The sequence below is a fragment of the Pezoporus wallicus genome, unplaced genomic scaffold, assembly GCF_028554395.1.
Source record: "Pezoporus wallicus isolate ANWC-B61680 ecotype Strahan unplaced genomic scaffold, APGP_CSIRO_Pwel_v1 contig_161, whole genome shotgun sequence".
Taxonomy (NCBI): Eukaryota; Metazoa; Chordata; class Aves; order Psittaciformes; family Psittacidae; genus Pezoporus; species Pezoporus wallicus.
The window spans coordinates 11,450,107-11,468,177 of NW_026642654.1; the positions used below are offsets into that span (position 1 = coordinate 11,450,107).

Sequence of the window (18,071 nt, forward strand, 5' to 3'; positions counted from 1 at the left end):
ACTAATGTCTCCACAAACTTACTGGTGATGGCACCACAAATTTGGGCTCACATTGCCAGAGTTATATGTGCAGCTGCCTCCAAAAGGGCACTGTTAAGAGGGGCTTGGCTGCCTGTCCTTCCCCTGCAATCCTAAAACTGATGTACATTGGTGCGGACATGGGAAGAGCCAGTCCTGAGCTGGGCTGATGGACCTTATGCTCCCACATCACTAAGCTTGTGGAAACACCTGTGCAAGCACACAGTTAAGAATAACAAAGAACCAATCCAGACTAAAACTCAGTCTTGCATCTTGTATTAATTCCCAGCTGTGCAGCTGCAAGTCCCACTGCGAAGCCACAAGAACCAAATGGTCAAATGCTGGTGTAGCAGAGCTGCCTCTCAGCAGTACTGTACTATCTCTCAGGCAATTCCTAGACATGGACAGGTGGTGGCAGAGGCAAAGGAGAAGACCCATCAGCAGCTTCCTGGATGTAGCAACCTAATTTTGGAGCAGTTGTCCAGAGCATTGTCTGGACAGGTTGTGCGTGTTGGCCTCACAGTAAAAGGATGTTCCCTGATGAATTTTACATACTGGTGTTGATGTAGCACAGATCTTTGTGAACAGAACAGGCAATATTGGGATAGGTTGTTTATAACCTATGGCCTAGGACTGAATACCAACGGGTCTTTGTGCAAGCTAGATTTGGAGGTTCTTGCTGTGGTACTAGAAGAGTAATCCTGAGTATCCTGAATTCCTGACAGTGATCGGAATTATTCCTTCTGTCTCATTTCCAAACTGTCCCAGCTATGGTTTTCCATTTCAGTGCTACTTACTTCCTTAGTTACTCTCTATCTCTCCTTGTCAGGCTCCCTGCTCCTGATTTGCTCCTTGCTGAGGAAGCCTGATTCTCCACCCCTGAACTTCCTGTTGCAGTCAACACTGGTGTTCCTCGGAAACCAGAAGTGCTTTGAACCCAGTTTCTTACTTTGGCTGTTCTTAATAAGAGTATATGATTCTTGGAGGGGAAGAAAAGATTTCTAAGTAGTGATCTGAGCCTGCCGAAGCCAAGTAAAGCTTCATAGGTTTGGATTAAGGCAGGAAGTGTTAACATATTCTTGGTGTTCTCACTGCACTAGAAAGGCTGTTTAAGAAGTTGTATATCTGTGTGGAAAACTTGGTGCCTGGAAGAAAAGGTCACAACCTCTTGGTGATCACATACACATATAATAATGGGCATTCTCGACTGCGGGCATTCAGGTCTCTCAAGAGAACCTTAAAATATGAACAGGATACGCATATGCCCTGAATTCCTTCTTTCTTCACAGTGTTCACACACACATCTGAGATCTTCATGGTTACTCCAATAAAAAGGCAAATGAAGGTGACAGTGACCTACTGAAAGTAGAGACTATAGTATTCTAAAGGTCTTTTTCAAGTGGTAACTTTGTTAATGCCATATATTCTGTACTGATCTTTGGCCATTTCCTTGGCTCAACCACTGTTTGTGTGTTCTTCACCAGAGTTGCTCAAGTGCTTTCATCTTCCTTTTAATACTTGGATCTGTTGCAGCGAACACTCCACAGTGCCATCTTGGCACAGCCGTAGTGCCTCTGCTGGAACTGGGGGGAACTTGGGATTTGAAAAGGGCATGGATGCTGAATCACCCACATCTTGAATGGTGAAGAAAAATAGTTACAGTGATTTACAGCTTGCTTAAATTTTATGACAGTAGTAATGCTCTGGCAAGCATCTGCGAGAACAGGCAAGGATGGATGAGCAGGACTGGGAAAGGACAAGGTTAGATCCTGCTACTGTCCTGCTAAAGCAGGGCAGTCCTGTGCCTCAGTGGTTATTGCATCTCCTCCAGAGATTTCCAATTCTGCCAGCTTCTTCCTCAGCTTCTGCCAAATGAACTTAATTAAAACAGAAATAGATATTTTGCAGTGGGGCTACATGTAGCTACCTCTGTAATCTAAGGAAAATGGCAAAATTTCATGTAGACAGACAATTTGGAGGAACTGAGAAGGCAGCAGTTTTTCCACTCATAGATTTATTGCTGCAAGGCAGAAAATGATAACCCTGTCACGTAGGCCAGTGGCATATGGGTTAGTCAAACTATTTCTGTGTGATCATTGAGTACCTTGGTGATCATTGCAGAGTTAGGGCAAGAGACCTTTGTGTGTAGAAAGGATTTGCCTACAGTTAACTTTTTAGTGCATGAACTGTTTTCTCCCAATTGCATTACAGAAATGTAGATTAGCATGTACAGAAATTTAATTAGGTTGTTATCATGAAACAAGATACAAATGGGAAATATGTTTTTCAAATTTCTGTTTAATGCTTTAATGCAAAATCTTTCAATGAAATATTAACGTAAGAATATTTTTCTTGTTATCTCTAGTATTATTTCTCTGCTACCTGGGGATAGAGGGAAAAGGCTTATTATTGTTATTCCAGTTAAGGTTCCATACACATTATTCATGACAGCACCTTAAATTTTGAATATCTTGGGGTGAGTGGAAATTATTAACTCGTAATCTGTCCTGTTAGATCTATGCCCAAAAGCCCAAACCATGTAAGGAAAATGCCAAATGCAAATTTCTTTCAGTGAAATCTTGAGGCCTGAGGAGGAAGGCATTTTCCTCCTCTTACTTTAGTTTTATCAATTAATATAAGTATCTCTCATCATGGGAATTTTGTGGAGTCTTCCGAAGAAGTGCTATTACAGCATGACTCTAGCAAAAAGCAGAGGCAGCAAACATTATTAATTCTAGTGTTCACAGTGCTCTGAAAGTTGAAGTAAAAAAAGGAGTCAGCCTGTGAGAAAGAGAGGCTGTTTTTATTTTCAGTCACATTAGAGATGCAGCTACTTAACCCCTTTGCACACATTTGCTATGTATGTACACAGCTGGACCAGAGAAAACCTCTTCAAGGAGGTCTGGATGGGTATCAGTGGCACAGAAGAAAACATTGTCCTTAATTAAAATGTGACCCTATGCAAAGTAGGAGTCCCATGGAGAGCAAGAGTACAGTGAGGTTATAATTAGCATAAACACTCAGTTAAAGTGAACATCAAGCACAGGAAAATTATATATAACTGACTGAACTCTTGAAAATCAGGTCGTTAAATCATGTTTAGTGTCTGGGAATTTGATATTTTACTGTAGTTCAGTTTTTGCCACCACCCCCACGAGAGGCCAATAGTCTGTTTTTTTACTTAAAACATCTATTGCTACTGCTGTTTCTGAAAGCAAAAAAGTGCCCTTTTATGATATTTGACAATCATATTTGCAACACTTAGTCCCAAAATGAGAAGAAATTCTCTTCCATGCCTGCTAGTTCAAGCAGTGCTTCTCGTATGGAATAAAGTCATAGAATCATTTAGGTTGGAAAAGACCTTTAAGATCATGGAGTCTAACTGTTAACCCAACACTGCCAAGTCCACTAAAACCATGTCCTTAAGTGCCACATTTACATGTCTTTCAAATACCTCCAGGAGTGTTGACTCAACCACTTCCCTTCACAGACTGTTCCAATGCTTGACAACCCTTCCAGTGAAGAAATTTTTCCTAGTATCCAGTCTAAACCTCACCTGGAACAACTTGAGTCCCATTTTCTCTTGTCTTACTGCTTGTTACTTGAGAGACCCACAGTCACCTCACTCCATCTTTCTTTCAGATAGTTATAGAGAGCAATGAGGTCTCCCAAGCCTTCTTTTCTCCAGACTAAAGCCCAGTTCCCTCAGCCGCTCCTTGTAGGACTTGTGCTGTACACCCTTCACCAGCCTTACTGCCATTTTCTGGACATGCTCCATCACCTCAATGTCCTCCTTGTAGTGAGGGGCCCAGAACTGAACACAAGATTTGAGGAGCAGCCTCACCCGTGCTGAGTACAGGGGGACGATCACTACCCTCGCCCTGCTGGCTACGCTGTTTCTGACATAAGCCAGGATGCTGTTGGTCTTCTTGGCTTCCTGGGCACCAGCTGGCTCATGTTCAGCTAGTTGTCAACTAACACTCCCAGGTGCTTTTCTGCCACGCTTCCCCAAGCCTGTAGCATTATATGGAGTTGCTGTGACCCAGATGCAGGACCTGGCATTTAGCCTTGATGAACTTCATAACACTGGCCTGGGCCCATTGCTCCAGCCTGTCCAGATCCCTTTGCAGAGCCTTCCTACCCTCAAGCAGAAAAACACCCCTGCCCAACTTGGTGTCATCTGCAAACTTAGCGAGGGTGCACCAGATATCTTGTCCAGGATATTAAACAGAGCTGGCCTCAATACTGAGCCCTGGGGAGCACGAGTTTGTGGAAAGTCTGTGTGGAGAGACCATTAGCTTCATTTTGGGAGTAGTTCTTGTCTTGGGTTTTCCACTTGCCTGTGCAATTGTCAGTATCTCCAACAGGCTGTCCTTTCTTTCTCCTTCTTGCATATTGTGCAGCCTTTAGCTGTTTGCTAACTAACAGTGCATGCTCTGCCTCATTTGTCCATGGGAAACATGTCTCTTTTCCTTAAAAAAAAACATGAGAGATTCCTTCTACCCTATCCTTTTCTCATCTCAGCTTCTTGTTGCTGTTGTATGTTAGTGTCAGGCACAAGCTCCAACTTGACCTAACTTCTCTGCCATCTTTGGCAGTGCTTCCTAGGAGGTCCTAACTTCTGCCTGTATTGAATGGAGAAGTTTGGGTTATTGGAAATCCCCTTGCTGAAGTATGAATTCATAATGGTGGTCTAAGAAGTCACTTAATTCTGTCATTGCTTGGTGATGCAAGAGCTTTAGCGGGCAATGCACTACTTTTGACCACCCCTTCTTCAAGGTAAATCCTTGAGAACAAGTAATTTTTCTAACCCTCTTTTTTTTTTAGTTTTGTACAGAGCAAATAATGCTTGTCTTGGATGTAAAGCTTCAGCACAATGCCATTTCATTCAGGGGTGTTAGCTGCAGCTTTGTGTTCCTTCAGTAAGGAAATGACTTCTTCAGCTCTCTGCTGGAAAGCTGAATTGGTGCTAGATGAGTAAGCAGTGGTAACCCAGGACAGTGCATAACAGACAGCAAATTAGTCATGAAAAGGCCCAGTGCACAATCTAAAGTAAGCTGTTGATCACCAAGTTGCCTCACTAGTAAAAATAGATCAAACTTGTGAAAAGGTCACCATGCATTAGCTTCCTAAAGTATAAAAGGAGACTGGTGTTGGTTCTGCACACCTGGTCATTCCATGTTCACAGAATCATTAAGGTTGGAATGGACCTCTGGAGAACCTCTGGTCCAACCCCACTGCCAAGGCAGGGACACCTAGAGCAGGCTACACAGGAACATGTCTAGGCGTGTTTTGGAGAGGGAAATTCCACAACCTCCCTAGGCAATGTGTTCAAGAGGTCTGCCACACTCAATTTAAGAAGTTCTTCCTCATGTCGAGGTGAAACTTGTGTTCTTCCAGCCTTCAGTGCATCACTAAGCAGTCGCAAGTTGCTCTGAATTAAAAACATGTCCTGAAATAAATCATTCTAAACCCGCCTGGACGCATTCCTGTGTAACATTATCTAGGTGTTCCTGCTCCGGCAGGGAAATTGGACTAGATGATCTTTCGAGGTCCCTTCCAATCTCTAACATACTGTGATACTGTGTGTGTGATTCTAGAATCACCCTTTGTAGTATCCAAACTACCCTGAATTGGCTAGTCATTTTGCACAAACTCCCTGCAGGCTGAAATGAATCAATACATTAACATGAGCTTGCAGACTTAACACATCCACACAGGAGGTATCATCGTCATATGAGTTTTCTTGGTAACAGAACTACCAAAAGCCTTGTGTTTCAGACCATGTCCTTGCACATAACAAGATACAATATATTTTAATCAGTGCATCAATTAGCCAAGAGATAAAGGCTGTGAACTATTGTTCTTGACTCATATCTGAGATTTACTATTCCTGGTTTGGTCCAAATTGCACTTCTGAACGTGTGTCTGCTTGCCTTGCACACATGAACAGTGGATTAATAACAGGTTTTCACATCTCTCCATAATGCTTATTTTTCTAGTCAGAACTAGCCTCAAGTTCACCAATAGATGGTGTCGAAAGTGCTCATAATTCTGTGAAGATTCATTCAGATCATAGCTTTACTGTAGATAATTTTGGCCTGGAATAAGTTACGTAATTCGATAGAAGCTTTTTATTTGGTAAATTAAACAAAAATACATTCAAGTATCTTCACTAAACAAGTCATTTGACAAAAAGACTTCCTTTTACCTCAGCCATTCTTTGGTGCTCAAGCATTAAAGAAAAATTTTTGGAATATACTATTGTACACAGCTGTTTGGTAGGAGGAAGTGGGGGCGTCTTCAGTGAAACACATACGTTTTGCATGCAGAGACTACTATTTTTGTTGTGAATTAATATTCAGTTTTGTTAAAGTTAAAGCGAATAAAGAAGAAACAAGTGCTGTGATGAACAGATTCTTGACAGTTACCAGTTCGCTGAAAGTGATTTCATGACTAAATGTCCTTGTTTAGTATATAGCCTGCACAATTAATGGCAATGTGTACCTCTCAGAGAATAACATGAAATCCAATATGAGTCAGGGATTTATTTTTTTCCTTTCCAATATCATATTGTTATGCTTTATTATTCCTGAATCTCTCTGTCATGAAATGTGAAATTAGATTTGTTTGGTTTTATCTACTCGGCATTCTTAAGCTTTGTGACATAGAATCTACAAGTTGAATGTAAATGTTCTTTATATTCATTTAGCACTTCAGTAACGTAGTCTTCAGTGTATAAAAGAACCAGGCTTAGAGAACAGAGATCAGACAGAATGAATAATAAAGTATGCTTTCTTTTTAGAGGTGAAATGAGTAACTACTGTGTAAGTTTAGTAATTGTAACTGTCTTGCTCTTACCTGATTTTCTCCCTCCTGCATTCTGTCAGGGATTGTCTTTCTCTAAGGTAGCAATTTGCACTCTTGATCACTGAATGGTGATCTTATAATGCCATTGGAAAATGGGCAATACTGAAACAGTCATAGAAATATCATGACTTGGGCACTTACTGTCTTGTTCTGCTATGTCCCTTTACCTACTGCAGGAAATGAGGGGCTGGGGGGAAGAGATGGTGCAAGGGTGTAGCCTTCCTGTGAGCAGAGGGGTCTGCAAAGATTTGTTCCTTGTTCATTTGGAGTCAAAATCCTTACAAATTGCTCCACCTGAGGGCAGAGAAAACCTTTTAGTAGACTAGGGTCTACTCCAGGATTTGGACTGCTCCAAATCTGTAGAGGTAGATTAATACCACATGGCTAGAGGAAGGTAATTTTGATTCATGGTATAGACAAAAGGATTTCAGTCTCTTCAGGGAAGCATAAGCCAGAAGATTTTCAAAAAATGAATGTGCTTTCTAACCTGAAACCCTTCTGTAGGCAATCTGAAAGTGCAACTGTGCCTGGGCATTTTTAATTAAAAAAACCCCAACATTCATAACAACATATAATGCACTAGCACTAATATGCCATAATTAGCAATTAAGTCCATTCTCATTGCACATAAGAATGACTGTGCTGTAAAGCCTCTCTTCTCAAAGCTGTTGGAGCTCTCCCCCTCCGCTATTCTCCTTGAGCAGGAGACCATGTCTGCCTCCATTGTAAATAATAATAGACCTGGTGGGAATTGCCTGAATCTGCACTTGTTTTCTCTTAAAAAAGGAAAATAACATTTTACTGAAGACCATTTCTCCTGACTGCTTGGAAGCAGTGGCCAGGTTGCTCATGGTGGTGGTTGCTCATGCTTCTGTCTTTTCTGATGCTTATATAGCTTGAGTTTGCTGTTTATTTTGCTCATATTCTCACTCTCCCAGTGCCTTGTTAAACATTTTATGCCAGACTGATAAATAAGAGTTGTCTGTCCTTTTCATCCAGCTAGATATGTCTTTAAATAAAATACCTGCTCTGAAGGAAAACAAGTCAGCCTTTCAACTGAGCAGCAAACTGCAGTCATATGTTTAAGGACAGATTTTAATCCCAGTCTAGAACCACAATTCATCTGTATTTTGGCACGCTTCTGGCACAGAAAGGACCAGGAACATCAATTACAGCTTCTGAAAGAGCATTTTTCTGCTCAGGCGCTTGTGTGGTCCTCCTGACTGTGACCAGACTCATCATAGCTCCTGACAGCTGGACTGGTTATTTCACAGAACTAAAACAGATTTAAAAGCTTTTCCTCATGCTATTTTTTTCCCTTTAATTCTGAACTACTGAGTTCCCATTTTTCAATAATATATATAAAACAGGGTCTTACTCTTTGTTTGTTTGTTTTTTATAGAAATGAAAATTTTGCTTTCATGGCACTTTTTAATTTCAAATAAGTCAGTTTGGACCTTTGATATGCATTTTGCAGTCAGGGTAAAATATGGATATTAAAGATGGAGTTGGAGGTTTAAAGACAAAAATATCAGTAATTCTGTTGATTATGAACCCAGAAGATCTATTGCAATTGCCCTGATTGATCTTTTATAAAATGCAGTTCATGGGATTTCTTTTAAATAATATTTACTTGAAATGGACTGTAAGGCAGGAAAAGTATCTGATTATGATTTAAAAATATGCAGCCATTTTAATAAGAACTATCCCTTTATCATTGCGTTCCCAATGCACATCTGAGCCAGATACTGAACAATAGTTTCATCTAGTACCATTTCAATCCCCAGTAAAACATTTTGGTATCTATTAAAAAAGCATAAATAATACCTAGTGCCTTTATGGAAATTTATATTACTTATTAAGCTGAAATTATTTCATATTTCCTGATGTCGTGGTTTTGTAGTTTTCAGTCAAATAGTCATTTACTACCTTTGTCTTTACGGGTATTTGGGTTTCCTGATAATGGCTTTGTTTGGAATTGCAAACTTTTTAGTTTTGAGAAAAACAGGGCAAGACACTTGGGAAGTTCCTGACAATAACTGTGGATCTTTTACACAGAAAAATGTGAACTCATTAAATTTAACATACAGTATGCAATTATAGGCAGGAGAGAGAGTGTTAGCTTATTGGTTATAGTTTTTCTTCCTTTTTTTTTTTTTGCCCCTCCCATTATAGGATTGATACCGTTTCTAGGGCTCCAGAGAAATAGCACAAACAAAAATCCAATTTTTTCTAAATAAAATATTCTTTAATTGTTTTTCTCAGTAAGGACATCTTCCACCTCCACACTAATAAGCATTCTTCTGTGCCTCAATAGCTACCCACTCACTTTTTCTCTTTAAAGAATTGACTGTCCCAATTACCATTGAGGATTTTCAGTCTCTCATTAAATTCAGAGCAGCAGGCAATTTAATCAGGTGGTGATCAGTGTAACATTACAGAAAATGACCTTTAGAAAGTGTATCTTACAAATTTGGATACTCTGTTTTATCAAACATATTCTTACTGTTTAGTTCATTTACAGTTCCCTTTGGGGGAAAAAAGTGACTTGTAGACTGCTCCTGTGTATGTTAAAAAGTACAAAAATACGTTTCTCTGTATTATTTGTCTTCCGTTTGAAGTGTCAGCTCTTGCACATCAAGCAAATATGAAATTTCCCCCCCATTTTGGAGAAGTTTAAATCAAACATGGAGATGACTGAGGACCTGGGACATGGGCTACAGTGTCATTACTCAGGTGAAAGCCTGGCTTCTTTTTTTTTTCTCTAGTCAGAGTATCATTTCCCATAGTTGCAGAGAAGGAACCCTCTTGCAGATGGAGGTTTTACGTTTCAAGTTGTGACTCAGAGTATCCCCGTGGGCTGTGGAGCGGAGCTCAGGCATCCGTGGGAGCTGCAGAGAGTGGAGGGTGGTGCTGCAGCCGTCACCCCAGCAATTTGCAGGGCTCCACGGGCTCTGCAGCATGGCTGAGGACACTGCGGCTCAAACAGCTTCTGGAGAGCCTTTTTTCCAGAAATCCCTGGAGACTTAGGGTATCACTCTGTTAAAATGTGTGGTTAGTCTAGGGCCAATATACAGAGTACGAGAGCTGCCAGGCCAAAAAAAACCCCACTGGCATAGCGGGGTTCGGCATGGTGTAGCTGTAATAAAGTACGCTAAGCCATTGGTGCCTGTGTTCACTAGAGTTGGTAAATTATAACTATCCCCTCGAGATGAGCCATTGCAAATTTAATTTAACAAATTTAGTTGTTGTCCTGGGTTCAGCAGTAGCAGTCATTTTTCTCCTTAGTAGCTGGTGCAGCGCTGATAACACCGCTGTTTTTAGTTTTTAGTTTTTTTAACATGTTTTTAGTTGCTGCTCAAATATTTAGTCTGACCAAGGACTTTCTGAGTCTCATGCTCTGCCAGGGAGGAGGGGAAGCCGGGAGGAAGCAGACAGGACACCTGACCCAAACTAGCCAAAGTGGTATTCCATACCACAGCACATCATGCCCAGGATGTAACTGGGAGTTACCCGGAAGGGCTAGTTCACTGCTTGGTCGGGCTGGGTATCGACGGGTGGTATTGTATTCCCTTCCCCTGTTATTTCCTTATCCCTTATCATTATTATTGGTGGTAGCTGCAGAGGTTTGTGTTCTACCTTAGTTACTGGACTATTCTTATCTCAACCAATGGGAGTTAACATTCTTTGGATTTTCCTCCCCGTCTGTCTGAAAGCAAGTTGGGGGGGTGGGGCGGGAGGAAGTGGGCTGCGTGGGTCTGAGTTAGTGACTTCACTTAAACCACAACAGTTGTGTAGTACGACCAAGATCTAAAGCAACTGTATTTCCCATATTGTATTCAGATCACAAATTCACAAATTTGGGGGTTTCTTTTTCTTTTTTTTTTTTCCCTGTTCATGAGACTAGAAACACCTTAGCCCTTAAAAATTCAGGAATTTGAAGCCTGACCCATAAACTCCAAACCCTAAAATAGCTCAGACACAGGGCTCTTTATGGGTAAACCAGACCAGTTAAAGCTGTCCATTCATATGACATTTTGAGGCTCTATATCTAGAGTCTGCATCACACAAGGTGAATAACAAGCTGAATAGGTAGGGTTGGACTTCTAGGAGAGTGCATATATTGCCTCTTCTCCTCTAGCAGTAATGCAAATTGGGTGTATGCCCTGGGCTATAAGATCCAATGTATTTTATGTTTCTTTCTTAGGCACTAGCATGCTCTGAGGATATAAATATCTTTTTCATATTATATCACACTGAGTTATGTAGTGCGACATTATTGAGCACTGCCAGCTAGAGAGGAAGATCTGACATCCTCTTCCGTGCATGTTGATTTCTGAACTCCTTTAACAACATCATCTGTTTCTTCAGATAGGCCTCTCCAGCATAGCTGTATTGGAAATGTGAAAGTGTTTATGTCAGAGAAGCAGCACTACAAGTACATTGTAAGAGGCATAACCGAAAGGTGTCTTACAGCAGTTCTGTCTCAATTTTGATGACAAAATCTGAATCAATTCCATGCACAAAAAGAATGCTAGTTTCATGAGATCAGAATTAACGAAGATACACCAATTTCTTTCCTCTGTAGATTAAAGAAATGAACAAAACCCACTGTGCCAAAATATGCATCCCACTTCTATCCTTTCCTGTATATCCTGAGTACACACCCAGGAAGAGAAGTTGACAGTGAAGCAGTATTTAATAATCTTTCTGTCACAGTTATTGAATAACAAAAGTTTTCTGCAAATGAACCTCAGGAGAGAGACCAAACTCAGCAGTAACTAAATGGAAATTAAAAACCAAAAGAGACAACTTTCAATGGCTATTTACCTAAAGAGAAGTGAAATTCCCTGTGCTGTCTTCCGGATTGAAAAGAACTTCTACAAAATATGAAACCAGGACATTAAAATACTAGCCACTGATTTTCAAACAATACTGTAAGTTCTTGAATATTTTAGGGTTCTGCTTTGAGCTGTTGTCTCTAAGCAACACAACAGGCAATGTAGCAATGTTTCATATGACTATAAAATATATCTACAGTTCTTTTCACCTAAATAGTGAAGTTGCTAAACCTTTGGAGACACCTATGTTAAACAGTGGATTAGTTGGTAAAACCCAGAAGATTGATTTTTTCATTCGTCACTATGAGACTCAGCTGAGAACGCTCCTCATCAGAAAACAGCATTGAAATTGGGGAAAAAAAAAGGTAAGATTAAGAAACAGTACACTTTTAATACCTTACAGCACCTGAAATTATCAATTACTTTTTTAGAAAAGATACTGTGTTTATTAGAAAGTGGTATTAAGGATGCATCTTTATCATAAGGATAAAGATGTGAATTACTGGCTGTGTAACAAGAGATGAATTGAAGAAAGGTCTGGAGGGAATTTTACAGATGTCCTAGTCATGAGAAACTTTGCAAAAAGCTTGTGAAGCTGCCCACAGATTTGAAGCTGTGAGAAATCTGAAATGCCATGGATGACTGTGACACTGCTTAAAATTGCTGAGGTTAATGGGCTGCATGGTGGCTATTATGAATGTCACTTAACTGCGCTGCTTTTACAGAACAGAGTTTTCCTCTTCCAGTGATGTTAATTATGAAGCATATGTATTCTGAGACAGCATAATGGATGCTATTGTTCCATTTGTGAAAACACTTGATGTTTATCGGTGCTTAAGGGACAACATGCTGCATAATTCTGCTGTACTTAATTTTATATTGTACATAATATAGCACCACATTTTTTGCTTTCCAGTAGAACATCACAGTTTTCTTTGTCACATTAGAACAGTAAAAAACTGTTCTCACTTTTATTATGGTCAATGAACCTCATTCAATACTTGTGATTTTGGAAAATGAGTGAAGGCTTTCTTCAGCCTGGTGAGTATTCTTTCTGAAGAGTATCAGTCTGATCTTCAACATCTCAAAGTTTCTAATTACTGTTTGGTTTTTTTTTTTCCCAGCAGGTCTCCTGTCTTTTATCCCCTGCAGAACTAATTTGGACTAAATCAAGTCATAAGCAAACTTACCAAATATCATGAAACTAGTGCCATGGGCATAAGAGCTGGTAGATGGCAACAGCTACAGAGGGTAGAGTTCTAACATTCCAAACAGTCTTAACTCCTACCTCTTCCCTTCTTTTTCCTCTGGGCAATGTAGAAGAGAGGCCTTCAGGTTTGCTCTGAATATGTATATATGGATGTCTTAATAAAGAGCACTGAAAATTTGTATGTGCTGGTTTTGGTATTTTGTTCTTGTTGCCATGAGCAAATGAAGGCGGCAAAGACCTCTTTCACTGATGTGCGTCACAAATCACTTTCTACAAAAAGAGAAGATTTCATCAAATATTTGTTGCCTCTGTGTAGAGAGATACTGCTGTAAGGTTTGAATTATTCCTAGATTTTTCCTGCTGCCCCCTAAACCCCATACAATTGATGCTGACTGTATGAGATGTCTTCCTTCCCCCCACCCCATAACCCACTTTCAACTTACTGAAACGTCTTGGATTGAGAAAGATTTTCATTTACTATAATGACAGCAAATTTTAGAATATAATAGAGATTGACTACACTATTTTAGGAGCTGAAGATCCCTTTTTTTTCTGCAACGTGTAAATCCTACGAGTTTTTAGCAGGTTCAAAGCTTAAGTAAAGTACATATTCCAAAAGTTCTGTCATTTGAGCTGCATTTAGCCATTTCTGAGCTATTGTGAATAAAACATTCCTTGCCTCTACCTTAGAAGCAAGGAAGCATTGCTTTGGAGACAAGTGCTTGAAGATGTGAGATGTGCTCTACTATTCATCTCTGAGGTATTAAATTACAGAAATTCATGTAATGCTCCTCTCCTTCATGCCCATCCCTAAAAAAAAAAAAAAAGCAAACACATTTTCAAGAAAGCTTAACTTAATAGTATTACAACAGTAAAATTCACAGCTACTGCTCAGGTCTTTATTCAGTTGCTGTCTGTCCTGTGAGTACTTCCAGGCTGGATACAGGATAAAATTCTCTCCCCACAGTGGTGTGGCAAAAAAAGGCAACACTAATTACATATTGTGACAGATTGTTTTTAAAGATGTACCTCACAAAAATGGTGGATATAGGAAAAATGAAAATAATAGTTCAGGAAAAAACTGTGGAAGCTGTTGATGTTAAGTATGACTAAAGCACTGCAATTGAGGAAGAGCCTCACTGGGTGCTCCTTATGCATGCTCTTAGTAATTGTGTGGCTTTGGCTTCCTTTGAATGATCTATCTGCAAAGGTAAAAAGTAACCAAAATGCAAATTTTGTTTTGTGAACTGAGAAATATCTTTCAGCCTTTTACACATACACCTTTTGAAAATGTCTTTTTAATCCACAGTTCTAATTTGGTTTGGACTCAGTCTTGTGTGACACATCTCTGAAGTTGTTTTGATTTAGAAATATATATATTTAGCTTAGTACTGGCTGAGAATTATCTTATGGTCTATGTAAGATGGATGCAGTCCCTGAAAAATGCCATTGGGATAGACAGAAAGCTATTCAATCTTATTATTTTCAGAAAAAGATGATTTTCTCAGCCCAGTAAGGCTTGTCTTGATACTTCATTTAGAAGGTTGGCCCCATTAACCTGCATGATGTGCAAAGTATGAGCTAATGCTGCTGCTGGTGTCAGTGCTCTTTTGGATAGAAGAGACTAAGAGCCTGCAAAGTGCAGACTTAGTTTCCCTTTTATTATCATTCAAGGAGGCATGCTCTGTAATGGGTCTCTATAGGGGGAAAAATGTTCCCTTCCCTCCCCAGTCCCATTAGTCCAGAATTGTTGCTTCACCAGTGCAGATGTCCAGCCGCCTAGCTGGACTGAGGCACCAGGCTGCCTGCCCTGGAGTCTGTAGCTCACTCTAGAACAGAATAGTTATTTCATTTGGAAAGGACTTACAATAATCATCTAGTCCAACTGTTTGATCAGTTCAGGGCTGACCAAAAGTAAAATCACATTAGGAAGGACAAGCATGTTATTATTTACTGTAGTGACAGGACAAGGGGTAATGGGTTAAAACTTAAACAGGGGAAGTTTAGATTGGATACAAGGAAGAAATTCTTTCCTGTTAGGGTGGTGAGACACTGGAATAGGTTTCCCAGGGAGGCTGTGAATGCTCCATCCCTGGTGGTGTGCAAGGCCAGGTTGGACAAAGTCTTGGATAACATGGTTTAGTGTGAGGTGTCCCTGCCCATGGCAGGGGGGTTGGAACTAGATGATCTTAAGGTCCTTTCCAACCCTAACTATTCTATGATTCTATGATTCTATGATTAATGGCCTGTATACTTGCATACACTTAATGTGTATGTATTTCTCTTGAACTCCTCAAAGCTGAACGGATTATGACTACAGTTCTTTGAAGGAATGAAAGGTCAATTATAAAACTGTGGGAATAACAAAGCATTTATCAAAACACTGTGCTGTCAATTGTGTGATTGAAATGGTCATATGTATCCTTTCTTTTCCTGCCTTGTTGGTTGTATTGCCCATGTTGTCACTGTAGCTCAAATTCAGAGGCTGTGTTCTGCACCAAGTGCTTCGTTTATGCGTGGAGTCATTGTGAAGACTTGCACCCTGAAAGTTTCATTAAATTGTGTCATTCAAGAAAACTATGTTAGGCCCAGACGTGTTTGGTGTTTAGGTTGATGCTTGGGGAAAATCCCATCAAACAAGGTAACCTTGCTGTCTTGAGCAAAGCAGGAGAAACCTTGAATGTTCAATGTAAGAATTCAGAAATGGGCTATGTGTTATGAAATGTAGAAGCACATATATTCATTTAGTAGTTTTTGAGTGCTAGGATGTTAAATGATAAAGATTAAGTTCTTACTGTTATCAGGACACAAACTATAATGTAACATGACATTAATTTACCTCATTCAGTGGGTTTTCAATGTTTCTATATTGAAAGCCAGTGATATGAGACTTGTTTTCTGTGCTACCTTTTGTGGAACCCTTATTCCAAGAGCCCTGGGACTCTGGATCGTAAGAAAATCACTAAGCTCCTTCTAGTATCTGGAAAATCTGACAATTTCTTCTGTATTTATTTCACTAATCTCTGTCTCAATTCTGTGCTGAGTCTGTACAAAGTCACCGAAGAGGCAGGAGCGGGATCTCCCAATTGGCAACTGGTTCCCTGGTATCTGTTTTAGATCAAGAGGCTACAGGATCTGACTTTGTAGTTCCTGGAAATATATAGTCTCTCCAAGCATCCGTCTCCCCTCTTATGAAATAACAATAAAAAGAATATATTCACAAAGGTATTTCAGGGGTTAAGGAATCAGTGTTTTGAGTAGCTGAATGCAGAAGTGCTTTGTATGATTAAGTACTGTTTTAATTAATTAGCTTAGGATTTTGATAATGTTCTTTGTGAGGTCCTGCTGTGGTTCATTTAGAAGAATGCTGTGTGCTCTTCCCATGGGAGTGTAAATGATGGTGTGCCCAGAACATGACCACAGCCCACATCTCAACACATCCAAAAGAGACTGGACTCATTAGCTACTATTGAAGTTCAGTTACTTTGTATGTAAAGATGTTGGAACCCAGAGGAAATATTGGTGCTGTTTGGCAGGACAGTGTATGTGACTGTCCATTATTTAATAGTGACTGCCTATTTTCCTGGTGTTCCTCTTGGTCCTTGAGACTGATAGACCAAATACCTGGCTTGAAGTATACCTGCTATAATTCTTGGTATATAGTATCCTGAAATAAAGCTTGGGGGTCTTCCCAACTGGTTCTTTGCAGCCAGCTTGCATCTTTATTTGGGCTACTTGGGGGATGTCAAAGGGATACAGCATGAGTCAGACCCAATACCCTAATTCCTATCTAACTGATAAGAAGTAGATGTAGTTGTGCAAATTTGTACACCTACACAATAATGGCTTCATTTTCCAAGCTGCTCTTCTGGCTGAATATTACAGATAAGGTGCTATTTAGAAATGAAGTACTGACTGTGATGGGTATAAATTGCTAGTAATCATGCCAAGGGCAAGTATGGGTCGCTGTCCTTTTACATTTCAGTCGCAAAGAGAAGTCTTTGGTGAACATAGCTGTTCTTCAGTAAATGAAAGACAGAATTGCAGTCTCTTTTATGATAAACTCAAATAATCCATGTGCATGCCAATCTTAGATTTTGGAGGCAGCACCCTTCAATTGCAGGGGCAAATGTGCATTTGGATAAGAAAAGTAGACAGCGAAGTGTAATTTTTGGCAAGAAAATGTTGCCTGCCCTGTTTTTTCACCTTAAAGAGGAAAGGGAAGAGAGATTATTTCTTGATACAGTGTAGATGTATCTCTTCTTCCAAGCTGATAAGCTTTTGCAAGGTGTTACTGCTTTCACAGAATGGTTGAGATTGGAAGGGACTACCAAAGGTCGTCTAGTCCAGCCTTCCTTCTCAGTCAGTGCTCTGAGGCCACCATACTTAACACGTCTCAAGTATTTGAGGAATTTTAGCCACAGAAATAGTTCCCCACTGTCAGACAATCAGGACTCTCTACCTGTAGGTGAGTAGTCACCTCTGAGCCTTAAATTTAGCCTCTTGACCTGTGCAGATGCGGAAACTCAGGTCCACTTTTAACTTTTCTATACTTTGTATCGTTTCACTTGTGCTTACCTTCAGTTGTTAGCGCTGTGTCTGCTGGCTAGCATGATGGAGCCTGATTTCCAGACTGTGGCTTCTAGATGCTATGGAAACAGAAATAAATATTTTTTACCTTTTTTTTTTTCTGTATTTTATATTATGTAAGTGCACTAGTAACAATGCATGGCACCAGGAATGCAGTAATTGAATGTGCTGTGCAGAGCTTACTCTTTGTTGCTTAGCAATTAAATGTATGCACGCAGCAGCAGCACTGACAAAAATGCTAATAAAAGGTGACAAGTTATATCGCCAGAAAAAAATTACACAGTTAAGGAAAAAAATCTCTGACGAGATACAGGAGCAGCAGCAAATGGTACATACTCACAGATTGTGTCCCTCCTGAAGATCTTCAGGTACCGGCCACTAGAGGGGCTGAGATGATGGGAATAGGAGGTATTCACATTTATAGCATGGGCTACAGACACACAGTTGTGCAAACATCATGGTAAGGCTTTTTGTTGTTGTTGTTGTTCCTTTATTATTTGTACATATTTTTTATCTGTAAAATGTCTAGAAACCTGTTCTGT

The 18,071-nt window shown here is 40.0% G+C and overlaps 1 protein-coding gene across 12 annotated transcripts in view; it reads left to right on the plus strand.

Moving 5' to 3' along the window:
* Positions 1 to 18,071, plus strand: part of DLGAP2 (DLG associated protein 2) — a 464,923-nt gene that overhangs the window by 101,147 nt on the left and 345,705 nt on the right. For 5 of the 12 annotated variants that reach the window (XM_057431711.1, XM_057431720.1, XM_057431716.1 and 2 more), the window contains exon 1: positions 17,751 to 17,989. The exons of the other annotated variants lie outside the window; for them this stretch is intronic. The gene's annotated coding sequence lies outside the window, so the exon portion shown is untranslated. Of the gene's footprint in view, positions 1 to 17,750; positions 17,990 to 18,071 lie in introns of those variants that run through there. 12 annotated transcript variants of the gene reach the window in all.